Here is a 12,604-nt window from a genome sequence, read left to right on the forward strand (position 1 = left end):
AGGATTTGGTGATGAATTGGCCATGGTGGGGAAGAGAAAGATGTTTGAAGGTATGTCTCTACTTCAGATACTTGACATCAGGGATGTCCACTTGCTTCAGGGAAACCAAAGTGTTACCAGCCTCTGTAATAAATCAAAAGTTGCTACAACTGCTCGATCACATATGCATGAGATATGTTACAACAAAGGGACTGTTTTGTTTCATTTTTAGTTCCAGCTGGGGAATTGCTACTCATCTTTCAGGATCCAGTTCATGTTTCTTTTGATAAATAATTTTCTGTAAGCCAGTCAAGCATATTTGATCACTCCATCTTTTATTATTGCATTTATCACACCATAATGTAATTACATTTCATTTGTCCATTATAGTGAATTCTTTGAGATCAGGAATCCATATTTTTTGGTTTGCTTTGTAATACACTAATATTGGTTGTATCAAAAATCTGCTTTAAAGTACAATAGGACAATGAGATCTTGTTTTCCATGATTACAATTTGGGGCATTTCAAACACATTCCTTTGAAGACTTCCAATCAAGATGGCGGCGTACATAAATACGGTACTTGCTTTCTCCCACAACCTCATCAAAATTACAACTAAACTACAGAACAACTGTCATTCAGAACCACCTGAAACCTAGCTGAGTGGAAGTACTACAAATAGGGAATTAAAGAAGCAGCCACATGAAGACTGGTAGGAGGGGCAGAGATGTGGATTGTGCTGATCCCACACCCACATATTGCAGATGAAAATTGGGTGGGATATCGGTTGTGGAGGTCCACCTAGAAAAGCAAGGGGTCTCAGCCCCACACCAGACCCCCCATCACATGGTTCTAGTGCCAGGAAGGCAAGTCCCCATAACTTCCAGTGTAAAAACCAGGGGGAATTGAGGCTGAGGGAGACAGGGCTTCTGGAGTCTCAGGCAGTATCTCTCAAAGGGCCTGTGCAGGACTGAGACTCAATGTCTCTGAGCTCCAGCACTGGGGCAGTAGCTCAAAAGGCACCAGAGACATACGGGGAGGAACTGAATTGTCCAGCATCAGGGAGAGAGCTGGGGAGGGGGCAGCTTTCTCCCAGACAGAATTGCTGGCAGAAGCCATTGTTCCTTTGATGAAATCTTCCCAACAGGAATCAAATTTTATTTACTTTTTCTTCAATGCCTGGTTAGAACAGTGCTTGGCATCTATTCAATACATATATTATGATGAAATGAAGAATCAATATTTATTATGTGCAGAGAGGAAAGAATAGCTCTTTGTTCTTAAAGTCCTTATTGTCTAGCCTCAGGGGGAAGGATGTGAAGAACACACACATTCACATGTAGAAATATAAGTAATATCATGTTGAATGAATGATTTAAACAATATGTTCCATAGGGACTCAATTTTTGAGCTTTAATCCTCAAAGTAGAATGAGAGGACAGTATGGGTGTTTCTAAATAAAATATTAGAAATTTAGAACGAGATAGAAACTCTGAAGTCCCGCCTGGCCAGTGTGGCTCAGTGGTTGAGCATTGACCCATGCACCAAGAGGTCGCTGGTTCGATTCCTAGTCAGGGCACATGCCCAGGTTGTGGGCCCAATCCCCAGTGGGGGCATGCAGGAGGCGGCCAATCAGTGTTCTCTCTCATCAATGTTTCCATCTCTCTCTCCCTGTCCCTTCCCTCTTGCTAAAATCAATAAAGAAAAAAATATATATATATATAAAAAAAAGAAACTGAAGTTTCTTAAATTTATAGGGGAGGAAACCAAGGCCCAAGAAGATTGGTGTGTGTGACTTGCCTAAAGACACTCAAATTTATATGGTTGAAATGGAATATAACCTGTTTTCCTTTTTCTTAACCAGTGTGAAATGATAATGATAATCATACTAACTAAAACATACATATGCTTTATATTCCCAGGTACTATATCAAGCATGTTACTTATATTAACATATTTAATTGTTATAACAACTCTATGAAGTAAGTGCATTTATTATGTCAATTTTAGAGAAAACTGATGCTAAGAGAGGTTAATTTACTAGCCCAACATTGTGCAGTTAGTAATGGTAGAATTTGGATTCCAACCTGGGCAGTCTAGATATGGAGTCCATAAGGAATACCACAATCAGTTCATTGAAATATTTTTGACAGCATTTATTTAAACTAAGTAGAGTATTATTTTCATAGAGTTTTGTTTTCTAATAACACAATAACCTTTCATTCAAGCTTGATTGGGGGGGGGAATTATAATATTTTATTAGATCAAACCTAATTTGTAAAGACAGATTGGTTGATGTCTTAAAATCACCTGCAGCACTTACTAGTAAACTTGACATTCAACGTATGTGTTGAATTCAGTTGAATTTGCAGTTGGTCATATTTCTATGATAATTGTAATTTTATATTTGTATCTCCAATAAATAGGTCTGCCTCTACCTGTGACTGACCTTTTGTGCTTATTTCCTTACATTCCAATTATTTCTTACATTCCACTACATTTCATTAAAAATGTTATGTGATAATTAAACACTTAAACTAACAAAAGTCAAAATCAAAGCAGACATAGTAATGTATACATACACAAGTACACACACAAATGCATATGTATGTACACATATGTATATATATATTGTATACATTAGCTTTTCTTGGCACTAATTCCTAAATACCTGCTGAGATGAACTGATAGGAAACAAAAAACATGTATGGGTTGGCAGTCCTAGTGAAATCCTTTTTTCCCCCATTTTACTTGATAAACAACAGAAGTCCAGGAGATCAGGTTACAAATTGATAAAAATGTGCCTGCAAGAGTACCCACATCCAAAATCTTTAGTGATGATAGAGAAATTTATTTATTTTTCTTTATTTACTTTAGGGAAAGAGAAAGGGAGAGGGGGAGAGAGAAAGAAACATCAATGAGCGAGAACATCGATTGACCACCACCTTCATGCCCCCAACTGGGGTTTTGTTCCACAACCTGGGCATGTGCCCTGATCAGGAATCAAAACAGTGACCTCTAGGTGCATTGGTTGATACTCAACCACTGAGCCACACTGGCCAGGCGAGAAATTTATTCTTTTAAAAATAAATCTACATCATTGTTGCAGGACATCAAGTGCCCTGAAAGGACCAGAAATTTTGAGGAAATCCTGAAATGCAGAAGACAAAATGTTGAATTGACAAAAGAAATCACTGAGCAAATCACAAAGAAGAATGCTGCAAAATCTAAGAATGGCTCTGGATGTTTTTAAGAAAAGAACAGAATAACATAGGAATGAGGGAATTAGTGATGTTGGTTGTTTGAGGTACTGTATTAAGAGTAGCTATGTAGGTTGACCGCTGTGCCTGGTGTCCCCAAAATGATCCTCAGATTTGATGATTCATTAGAATGACCCATCAGACTAAAAACATAATTGTACTGATTGCTAAGATTTATTACAGGGAAAGAATACAAAGCAAAGTCAGCAAAGGGAAAAGGTTCATGGAGAGAGTCTAGAGGAAACCAGGTGGAAGCTGCTAAGCATCCTCTCCTAGCCGAGTCACACAGGAAGCTCAGCTCATTGCTTGAGTTGTAACAACATGTGCAGAGGATTGTGTACAAGGGAAACTCACTAGCAACCAAGTGACTAAGATTTTTATAGGGAGCTGGACATGTAGGCATCCTCTGCTTGGAAGGTACCAAAATTCTAGACCCCTCAGAAGGAAAGTAGATGTTTAGCACACACCACATTTGTTTAGAGTTCAGGCACGGCGAGCCATTATTGTCATTCAAGAACTTTTTTCTTTTCTTTCTTTTTTTTTTTTGACAGAGTCAATAGATCAAATAAATGGAAGATTTTACATGAGAGGAAATGGAAGAGGACTTTGTGTGAAGTCTTCTTTATAAAGGACTTTAGATATGTATGTTGAAAATATACAAAGAAATAAATCAGGGTGAAAGTTTAGAATTAAAGTGTCTGAGACTAATTCCTTGCAGGCTGCCCTCTCAAAAGGGACTGGGCCCTTTGCTGAGCTCTGCAGAAATCAGCTATAGCTGAGGGTTTAAGGATCTTAATGCTGGTAGAATTCTGAGATGATGGGTCAAGATACTGGTCCAACATCTGCAACCACAGGGCTTAGATCCAGAACCCTGATCATGACAGAGAAGTGTTAGTGTTTTACCAATCAAAACCTCCTCAACATAAGGGCCAGGATGCTCTTACCAATCAAAACCTCCTCAACATAAGGGCCAGGATGCTCTTTCTGAGTCTAATGTTTGACCTTCTAGATACCTGGGTCCTAACCCAGGATGTGACAGACAATGGAAGACCTGCACACCTACTATTTCATTCTCAGGAGTTTTATCACAAGACTGGTGTGCTTGATGTCCAGTCATTTGACATTGTTTTCTCTACAACTGTCACAGAAAGTAGGGCATCTGGCACAGCATACCAAGGTACCATAGATCTAAGACCTACTCTGAACATGGGAAAAGTCCAACTGAAGTGGTATGACTAGCTTCGAGGATTGAAATGGATAATTACCAACTGGTTGCAGAAACTAGTCCTTTGAAGTCCTAAGTTTCTTAAGCAATATATTTGCTGAGAATGCCAAGACCTAGGAAGATACAGATTGCCAGTATCCAGTGGCTATTATTAAAACCTTAGAGAGAGTTGCACAGGAGATGAAGCAGAAGGGGAAGGGTGACCTGGTACTGGAGGTGAAACTACTGGTTGGATATTCTGATTAGTGGAGTGTGAAAAGAATTTTAGATAACATAAGAGCAAACGAATGGACCATTTCCCTAATTCACTTCCTATAAACAGAGTAAAGTAGGTTGCTTCATATGAGACATAGAATGTTAGGGCACAATGTAACAAGAAGAGGGAAAAGTATAAACTGTGTGGCCCTTATGGTCACTGACCCCTCTTCCTGCTCCCCTGAAGATGATGACCTGATATCAGACCTAGGAAACAGAAAGAATACTGGTGTGCCTCCACCATGAGGCTGCTGCTTTAAAAAAACAAACAAACATATTTATTGATTTTGAGAGAGAGGGGGAGAAATATTGATGTGAGAGAGACATCGATGTGACAGAGAAACATCGATCGGCTGCCTCCTGCACACCCCCTACAAGGAATGGAGCCAGCAACCTGGGAATGTACCCTGACTGGAAATCAAACAAGCAACCTCTCCCTTTCTATTCACGGGACAACATCCAACCAACTGAGCCACACCAGCCAGGGCAAGGCTGCTTCTTGAAAGGCTATGCAGTTGTGGCATTTAAATAAAGGGGCCAAATGAAATAAACTTGAAGGTGTTCTATGACCAAAAAATTAGGATGTAGAGGCCCTTTCCTGTGATAACTAGATTGTGTGCTTAGTGTGTGAGATAAAGGAAATCTTAGGGGAGAGCCAGAGCATCAGGAAGATGAGAATAAGGAGGAACCAAAAATGATATCCCCTCCTATGACATATAAACAATAAAATGCCTTCTCTGATAAGGTGTCCCCTGGGTAGTTGCTAACCAATCCTACCCCACCAAAACCCCAGAGTCATCTGATAATTCATACACTAAAGCAGAGGCATTGGTTGTCCAGTTGCAATTACTCACATGCACAGTTAAAGCACTGGAGGTATGATGCTGTTTACTTTTGGGCTGTCCAGAGACCCTCTAATCAGACATTGGATTATACCTTATGGCCTCCTATCATAGGTTCCTATGCTTATTACATGCACATATTACCTGCTTAGAGTGTGGCAATAAGGTGATGGAAAGGGTCCCTTAAAAAGACAAATTTCACCAGTCTGCTGTTCACCATCCTATTGGTAGACTGGCTGGACCTCCTCTCTAATGCTATATCTGCCCTAGGTACATCTCTTCGAGGGTTTATCTGTTCTTAACCATCTTCCATCAATCCAGGCAGTTGGGAGCATGGAAGTGTCTGGAGTGGAACAAATACAGTGCAGGACCCAGGCCTAGGTATCCTTCCCATAGTCTATCTTCTTCCCTCTTCCCCTGACTTCATCAATCAGTCAGGAAGCCTGGAGGCACTCCTATGTCCTGAATCACACAGGGCCATGCCCATTCTCTCTGTCTTGTCCCTTGTGATGTTGTACTTCCAGACACACAGAGGGACTCTGTTGTGTAGATACTGTATTTATCATTCTTGTGAACACATGTGCTCATTCTTATCTCTATGAAAGGTAAGAAAGTTGGTGGCACAAGGGGGAAATCCTGGATCGCAGAGAAATTGATTTATGGTTTGGTGGATCAGAAAACACTCAGTTTATGATTCCGTTTGAAATGCCTAGTCACTTGATAGCCACAGTATGTGCCAGTGTCTGTAGAAAGCTGAGAGCTACTTCCATATTGATAATATTTGTTACAAGGGGATGCCATTGCCATTGCCAAAGGCCTAGGCTGAGATTCTTTTGCTGGAGCATACCAGAAACACCTTCTAGCATCTCTGTCTGCCCATGGCACTTTCAATATCATTGGGTCTTCTGGTCATAAGGTCTGTTTGTGGACCATTTGCATCACAGCTTAGATCTACTTATTTCTGACACATTCTTTTTTTTAAGTAAATTTTTTTTATTGATTTCTTTTCTTTCTTTTTTTTTTTTTTTTTTTTTGAGAGAGAGGAAGGGATAGAGACAGAAACATTAATTTGAGAGGGAAACATCCGCCAGCTGCCTCCTGCATGCCCCCTATTGGGGATCAAGTCCACAACCCAGGCATGTGCCCTGACTGGGAATCCAACAGGGACCTCTCAGTCCATGGGACGATGCTCAATCCACTGAGTCACACCAGCAGGGCTCAGACATATTCTTAATTCATCTAGGTCCATCTTAAAATGTCCAGTCTCATGAATTACTGGGTAAATAAGTTGTAGTAGCACATGTAAATATTATAGGTATTACCTCCAAAATTCAAGAAGCCACCAATTGTTGAACCCTTCCTTCATTCATGCAGCAACTCACACCATTATACCTTTTATACCATGTATACTATTATAACTAAGCAACTCATACCATTATACCACTATAAAAGAGATATTCCAACATGTCCTGCACCACTAGAATCTAGAAACTTTACGAAATATAGTAGGCTGCTGAACCTTATGTCCTATTCTCTGGCCTATGTATGCCTTAGCAAGGCATGGTCCATTCTGCATGTCTGTTCCACATCAATATAGTGGATCAGCATGATGGTCTTTAGGATATCAGGATGATCAAGGTCCCTCCAAACCATGTTATGACAGTAAGAGGTTTGACATAGTTGTGGAATAAGGTATTAAAGATGTATTGTTTTTGGTACCAAGTCCACACAAACTGCTTCTGGTTTTTCTTATCCAACTGAAAAAAAAAAAAAAAGCATTTAGGACACCAGGTACCAAAGACTGTGATAGGTTTTTTTCAGCTAAGAAATCAATTTGGACTTCCGGTCAAGATGGCGGGTAGGTAAACGCAGTATCCGTCCTCCCACAACCACATCAAAGTTACAACTAAACTACAGAACAACCATCATTCAAAACCGCCTGAAATCAAGCTGAATGGAAGTCCTACAACCATGGAATTAAAGCAGCAGCCACACCGAGACTGGTAGGAGGGGCGGCGGCGTGAGGGCCAGCGGTGAGAAGGGCTGGTCCCACATCCACGTGTGGCAGATAAAAATCAGGAGGACACCTCGGCTGGGAAGGTCCTCCCTGAGGACTGAGGGGTCCCCGTCCAACACCAGGTGCCCCGCTCAGGGTTCCAGTGCCAGGAAGAGAATCCCCATCATTTCTGGCTGGAAAAACCAGAGGGACCTGAGGCTCAGGGAGGCTGAAGCAGCTGGAGCCTCAGGCAGCTCCCTAAAGGGCCCGCGCACGGACTTATCGGACTCTCTTCCTCTAAGCTTGGAGGGGGGGCAGCTCGAGGGGCACCAGAGACATACAGGGAAGAACTGAGCTGTTTGGCATTGGAGCAAGGGCTGGAGAGGGGGCTTTCTCCAGGACAGACGAGCTGTCAGAGGCCTTTGTTCCTTTGGTGAGCCCTTCCCGGGGGCGGCAGACAGTCACCATATCTGGGCCTCCAGCAACCTGGCTCACACTGGTAGCCCCGCCCTGCTGACTCCCTGAGGCCCCTCCCTGCCCCACCCAACTTTCAGGCCCACCCAAGCTGTTGCCACTTGCTTAACCATAGGATTGGCCTGTCTTGGATCCTGCTTCAGGTTTTTCCTAAATTCTTTCAAACAAGCAGCATCTGGTCTCAGCTAGCCCAGTGCTGCTCGTTAAGTAATACACTGAAACAAACACAGAGAGGCAGCCAAAATGAGGAGACAAAGAAACAGGTCCCAAATGGAAGAACAGAACAAAACCCCAAGAAAAGAACTAAGCGAAATGGAGATAAGCAACCTAACAGATACTAAGTTCAAAATACTGCTTTTAAGGATGCTCAATGAACTGAGTGAGGGCCTCCAGAGCATTAAAAAAGACCAGTCAGAAATGATGGATGCACAGTCAGAATTGAAAGAGGCCTTAACTGAAATAAAGAATAATTTACACAGATTCAATAGTAGAGTACGTAAATCCAAGAAGCAAACCATCGATTTGGAATATAAGGAAGCAAAACATGCCCGATCAGAACAGCAAAAAGAAAAAAGAATCCAAAAAAATGAGGATAGTGTAAGGAGCCTCTGGGACAACTTCAAGCGTGCCAACATTCGCATCTTGGGGGTACAAGAAGGAGAAGAGAGAGAACAAGAAATTCAAAACCTGTTTGAAACAATAATGGCAGAAAACTTTCCTAACTTGGTGAAGGAAACAGACATACAAGTCCAGGAAGCACAGAGTGTCCCAAACAAGATGAACCCCAAGAAGCCCACACCAAGACACATCATCATCAAAATACAAAAGGTTCAAGACAAAGAGAGAATCTTAAAAGCAGCAAGAGAAAGGCAGCTAGTTACCTACAAGGGAGTTCCCATTAGGCTGTCAGCTGATTTCTCAAAAGAAACTTTGCAGGCCAGAAGGGAGTGGCAAGAAATATTCAGAGTGATGAAAAGCAAGAACCTACAACCAAGATTACTCTATCCTGCAAAGCTGTCATTTAGAGTCGATGGCCATATAAAGAGTTTCCCAGACAAGAGAAAGTTAGAGGAGTTCATCACCACCAAACCGTTATTATATGAAATGATGAAGGGTCTTTTTGAAGAAAAAGATAAAATATATGAAGAAACAAAATGGCAATGAATACATATCTATCAACAATGGAATCTACAAACAAAATGAACAGGTAGAACAGAAACATTCTCATAGATACAGAGAACATTTTGTTGGTTGCCAGTTGGGAGGGAGTTTTGGGGGAATGGGTGAAAAAGGTGAAGGGATTAAGAAGTACAAATTCATTGCTAGATTGACAAACCTCAAAGGGAAAGGGGTTGGGGGGGGGTGGTGGGAAGAAATAAACCAAAGAACTTAAATGCATAACCAATGGACACAGACAATAGTGTGGGAAAAGGCTGGAGGGGGGCGGGAGTGGGGAGGAGGGGGTCATTGGGGGAAAATGTGGAACATCTGTAATACATTCTATATTCAACAATAAAGATTAAAAAATAAATAAGATAAATAAATAAATAAAATATTAAAAGAAAAAAAAAAGAAATCACATTTGAAAGCGTAACTTCTTTTGGTATTACCATTTTATTCTTCAAGAACCAATGACTTTTGCCCCAGTCAAAAAGGAAAGTTAAATGAGGCTCTTAGGAACCACCAGCCCTACTTGTCTTAGGCCTTTAATGGTGGTATTCATGTCTGAAATTCACCCTGAGATGTGATCTTCCTTTTCCTTTCTTATTGTCTGTGAGGAACAGTTTCCGAAACTTCTATTTGGCCCTGTCTATCATAAAAGCCCTGTCTCCCCTCAAGAAACCCCTGCTGGGATTCTGAAAGCTGCTAAGTATACTTGTTTGTGCTATACATTCTAGGGCTGGGGAAACAACCACAGGATGGGTCCACCTCCTATTGGGCCTGCAGTTACACTCAGGCCAAAACTCCATGAGTCCTACTCTGCTTAGTGGATCATAGTGGCATTCTGAGTTTTCAGGGATCAGAAAAAACTCAAAGCTGGTCTGTAGAAATTCTCAGATGGGCCCTGGCTGGTTTGGCTCAGCGGTGGAGCGTTGGCCTGTGGACCAATGAGTCACGGGTTCGATTCTGGTCAGGGGCACGTACCTCGAAGCAACCAGTCGATGTGTCCCTCTCGCGTCGATGTTTTTCTTTCTCTCCTTCCCATTCTGTCTGAAGACAGAAAAATATCCTCGGTCAGGATTTAAAAAAAAATTTTTTTTTCAGACTGTCTGGTTATTTTCATTTTCTAAGGGTTAGTCTGGCCAAAGGGAACTAGTTCCCTTGGGGAAGTTTCAAGGGAACAGTTTACAGTACATGCCTGTTGTCATGTTGCAGGGCTCTTTTCCAGCTGACGGGCTCTAGGTTTGTGGGAGCTGCATAGGAGTCTGTGAATCTCCACTGTGGTGACTTAAGTTATTTTTCTGCCCAGAAAACCTAGACATTTTCTTTCTATATATGTCAAACAGCACCTCAGTAGCTGCCTATCTTTTGCATTTCTTCAGAGCCTATAGTCAATTAGCCATTGTGATAGATCATTGCAGATGAAAATACTTTTATTTTCATTCTATCTCTATCGTAATTGAACCTTCTTATATCTACCAGTTGAGCCCTTACCACTTGGCTTCTATAATTCCAGGGTCTTATCAGGATCTTATTGTTCTCAGTGAAATCAAGGAACTCATTTCTATTGCAACTCCCCCCCCTCCCCCCGCCACCGTTTCTGGCATACAGGAGATAGCCACCACAGAGGGTGCTGCCCCTCTTCCCAATGCATTTAGTCAGACTTTGAGGAAGCTAATGTTCTTGGGTCCTCCTAAGGGCATGGCAGAACAGGTTGAACATAAAAGATCCATTTCAACTTTTCTTTTTCCCTGAGCCCTTAGACTTATTCTGTGGTATTCCAGGAATGTTCTGACGTTTGGATCTCATTAACTGCAAGCTATCATTTAGTCTAGGCTTCATTTAGCTAATTTAACAGATTATTAACACCACCTCAGGTACTGAAACCAAAGTATTAAATGTGAAATCCTAAATGAGTGAACTTATGTCAATGAATTTGGCCCTACTGAGTGGTATATTCTAGATCTCTTGATCTAAACAGCCTTAGAATTTATTCTTCCACGTGCTTCCCAGACTCCTGTCAGTATGAATTGAAAGGTCTTTTATTTTTTTAACTTTAAAGTTTTTTTTTTCTTTTAAAGTAAAAAAAATTGGAATAATTTTAGATTTATAGAAAAGGTACAAAAATAGTACAGAGTTCCTCTACACTCTTCACCTAGCTTTCCCAAATGTTAGCCTCTTCCACAATCATGGAACATTTATGAAACTAAGGTTGTAATACTGGTACAATACCATTAACTCCACTATGGGGATTTCACCAGTTTTTCTACTAATATTGGCAGTTCTTTAAGCACTTGTTGTTTGCTGTTTCTCGTTGCAGCGGGACTTTTACTGCTCTATCCAAATATGTTGGGATCCAACTCTTGTTATGGTTCTAGAATAAGAAGTGGTAGGGGTGAGTTCCGGGAGCATCGTTATCAGAAACACCAAATATCCAATATACAAGGGTGGAAAAAGAACATGATAGTTCCAACACAAATTTATATTTGATATCAATTTATAGATTATAATGGGAAACACACACATACAAATACACATATCAAAATTCTGAGCACAAATCACATCCTGTTGGATGGGAAAATCAAAGCAGGAAAAATAAGTCTGTGGCTAGCCGGTATGACAGGTCTCTGAGGGGATCTCCTTTTTATCTTATTCATCTTGGTTTCTCTTTCTACTTTCTGAAAAAAAATCCTCCTTTCCTATTATCCTCTATAGTCACATCTGAGTGGCCACTGGGAAGGAAAAGTAAAAAGAATGAATTTATTAAGGATAAAGAGAGAAATAAATTGAAAACCAGAAAATAACTATCATAGACAGGGTGGGGCAAAAGTAGGATTACAGTTGTGAATAGGTGAAACAGTTTATGCCTGTATTATTATTTATTATTGTATTATTTTCCATATGAACAACTGTCAACCCACTTTTGCCCCACTCTGTATAAAGTACTAACTATAAAGGAGGCACTGTTCTAGGTACCTTTCACGTAGTAATCCTTCAGTTCTTACAAAATCCTCTGAGGTAGATATTTCTGTGCCATTTTACAGAGGGGAGGGTGAGGAACAGAGACTTCACCACCTTGCCCAAGACTGTGCATTTCTGTTTCATTCTTGATGTTGGTTCATTATGTCTTTTTTTTCTTTCATTTTTATGGGACAAACTACTGACTGATCAATTTTTAAAAAATCTATTTGAAAACTCAGGTTTTGGTTTAATATTTATTTTTCTGTTTTCTATTTTATAATTTTTTTATTTTTATTTTTTCTGTTTATCTTGAGTTTATCTTTAAAAGTTTTGCTTCTTGAGATGGAAGTTTAAGTTGTTAACTTGAAACATTTCTCCTTTTTCTATCCTCACCCGAGGACATTTTTCCATTTTTTGTACAGATAGAGTGGGAGGGAGAGAGAGGAAGAG

This window comes from Molossus molossus, unplaced genomic scaffold (genome assembly GCF_014108415.1).
Source record: "Molossus molossus isolate mMolMol1 unplaced genomic scaffold, mMolMol1.p scaffold_m16_p_11, whole genome shotgun sequence".
In the NCBI taxonomy this organism is placed as follows: domain Eukaryota; kingdom Metazoa; phylum Chordata; class Mammalia; order Chiroptera; family Molossidae; genus Molossus; species Molossus molossus.